The sequence below is a fragment of the Erythranthe guttata genome, chromosome 8 (assembly GCF_056151865.1).
Source record: "Erythranthe guttata isolate IM_541 chromosome 8, IM_541, whole genome shotgun sequence".
Lineage (NCBI taxonomy): Eukaryota > Viridiplantae > Streptophyta > Magnoliopsida > Lamiales > Phrymaceae > Erythranthe > Erythranthe guttata.
The window spans coordinates 13,000,910-13,003,783 of NC_142540.1; the positions used below are offsets into that span (position 1 = coordinate 13,000,910).

Below are 2,874 nucleotides of genomic sequence, written 5' to 3' on the forward strand. Positions count from 1 at the left end.
CGTAGTTGAAATGGGTGAACCTACATGTTTTAGCATGAAATTTTTTTATGGTGGAACTATGAGGCATGAACCAACTAGAACATATATAGGAGGGCAGGTAGAATGCTTTGATTTTTTGGATATTGACCAATTTGGTATATTAGATATGTGGGATTTTGCAAATGCTTTAGGGTACACTGAGAAGGGAAGTTTCAAATTTTGGCTAAAACATGACAATTGTTTTAGGCCAATTGAAACTGATGTTGATGTTCTTAGCATAGCTGACTGTATTCCTTCAAACTTTGAAGTTCAGATGTTCATTGAAAAGGTTAATAACTCAGAGTGGGGTATTGAATCTGTCATAAACGATGAAATTGGGATAGATGAAACTGGGGTAGAGTTAAGTGATGAGGGTGATGACAGTGAAAATGATGACATTTTTTATGAGTCTGAGTATGATATGGAGGATGACGATAAGCTATTTGAAGCTTATGTTGATCCTGAAGCTGAGTTTGGTGGTTTAGACAAGGGCAAGGGTAAGATAGATGAGTTTGGTGTCCAAACAATAACATCTATCCAATTGCATATGCAATAGTTGAGAGTGAGACAAAAGAGAGTTGGATGTGGTTTTTGAATATCCTGAATATTGATCTCAACTTTAGTGAAAATGAACACACATGCACATTCATGTCTGACAAGCAAAAGGGCTTGATTCCAGCCTTTGAAACCTTGTTCCCAACTGCTGAAAATAGGTACTATGTTAGGCATCTTCACAGTAACATGAAAAGGGATGGTTTCACTGGATTGGCCACTAAATCAGCATTATGGGCTGCAGCAAGGGCAACTAGAGTTGAGGAATTTCAGAGGAGAATGCAAGAGTTGAAGGAGATAGATGAAAATGCCTATATTTGGCTAGCCAAAAAACCTCCACAAAACTGGTCTAGGTCTCATTTCACTACCTATCCCAAGTGTGATATTTTGTTGAATAATATGTGTGAGTGTTTCAATAGCTTCATACTGGATGCAACAGAAAAACCAATTATCTCTTTGCTTGAATCTAATAGAGAAAAAGCACTTAAGTGGGATGGTCCTCTTTGTCCTAAGATTAAGCAAGTGTTGATGAAGACAATGAAAGAAGCTGGACAGTGCATTCCAATAAGGTCTGATAAGTGGAATTTCCAAATTATGGGACCTTCAACTCAGCATAGTGTTGATGTTAGAGAGAGGAGATGCAGCTGTAGGAAATGGGATCTCACTGGAATCCCTTGTAAACATGCATGTTCTGCTATCTAGTGTAGAAATGAAGATCCAGAATCTTATGTGCACAATTGTTACAAAGTGGAGACCTATCTGAAATGCTATGAAACTCCTATCTTTCCTTTAACTGGACCTGAATTGTGGCCTGCCAGTACAATAGAGCCTCCATTACCACCCAATTACACAGAGAAAGTAGGTACGCCTCAAAGAATTAGGAGGAGAGAAGCAGATAAGCCACCTGTTGCAAAAAATCCTCATAGGCTGGTTGGAGTTAAAAGATCAAACACGTGCAGAACATGTGGAGGCACAAACCACAACTCTAAAACATGCAAAAAGAGGAAGTTTTCACATGTTCAAGAAGGGAGCAAGGGTGCTGGTATGAGTACTGAGCAAGGCAACCGAAAGAATGAAGTTGAAGCTTCAACTCCAGCTTCAGTTTCAACTCCACAAGTACCACAACCACCAATTCACACTGCAAAAGATAAAGAAAAATTACAGGTTTATAATTGTATTATTTTTTTTTAATTTCAGTATCTCAATGTATATAATATATAAAATTTCAGTTATGCAAGCTATTTGTTCAAAATTGCAGTTTAGAAGACCTCAGAAGAAAATGACAGTAACAGGCAGAAGGAACATAATTGGATCCTTTAAGGTATTTAAATTAATATTTTCATAATTATGTTTTTTTAATAAAAAATTTATATTAATTTATATTTTTTTTATTAATTACAGTCAAGTCAATCTTCTCCAACAATCCAGGCTCCAATGATTGTAAAAGGAGGTGTTAATTTCATAACACTGTCCAATTTAGCATCATCAGTGACCAATCAACTTAAGGAAAACTCAGGCTCTGAAATTGGTGCAAGTTCTTCTAAGTCAGCCTCTGCATCCATCACAAAATCCAAGGCATCTTCCAAGTCAGTAGTTGCTTCCAAGGCATCTTCCAAGTTAGTAGTTGCTTCCAAGTCAGCCTCCAAGATGAAGAAGTGATCAAGTTTAAACAAGATTGTACTTTTGTTATTTTGTATGTTTGTTAGCTAGTTTGATGTTTGAACGTTGAATATTTGGCTGTTTAATGTTTGATGGTTTGATAGGATTTGAACACAGTTTGATGGTTTGTATGACATATTTTGATTTGTTTGGATTTGAACACAGTTGGTTTGTATGAGATGTTTGATTTGTTTGGATTTGAACACAGTTGGTTTATATGAGATGTTTGATGACTCTTTTAAGTTATTGAATGTTTGATATTTGAATTTCTATTTGAATTTCAAGTTAATGAATAAGCTTAATTATGTATGTATAAGTTTTATAATTGATCAATACATACAAGGTACTTGATGGAAGCCAACCAACATAATAGGCAGCAAATCAAATGACCAATACAAGAATCACTACCAAATTCACCAAACTCAAGAATTATTACCAGATTACCAAATTCACCATTACAAGAACTTCTAACAACTGAAAATTGATCATTCAAGAACTACTACCAAATTCACCAAATTCACCAAAATTCAAGAACTACAACCAAATTACCAAATCCACCATTAGAAGAACTCCTAACAACTGAAAATTAACCATAAACAAAACATTACAAACAACATCCACATTCAAACAAAACATTACATAGAC

General features: G+C 35.4%; 1 pseudogene; it reads left to right on the top strand.

Annotated features, from left to right (window-relative positions):
* Positions 1-456: 456 nt before the first annotated feature.
* Positions 457-2,229, top strand: LOC148768537 (uncharacterized; annotated as a pseudogene).
* The last annotated feature ends 645 nt before the right edge of the window (positions 2,230-2,874 follow it).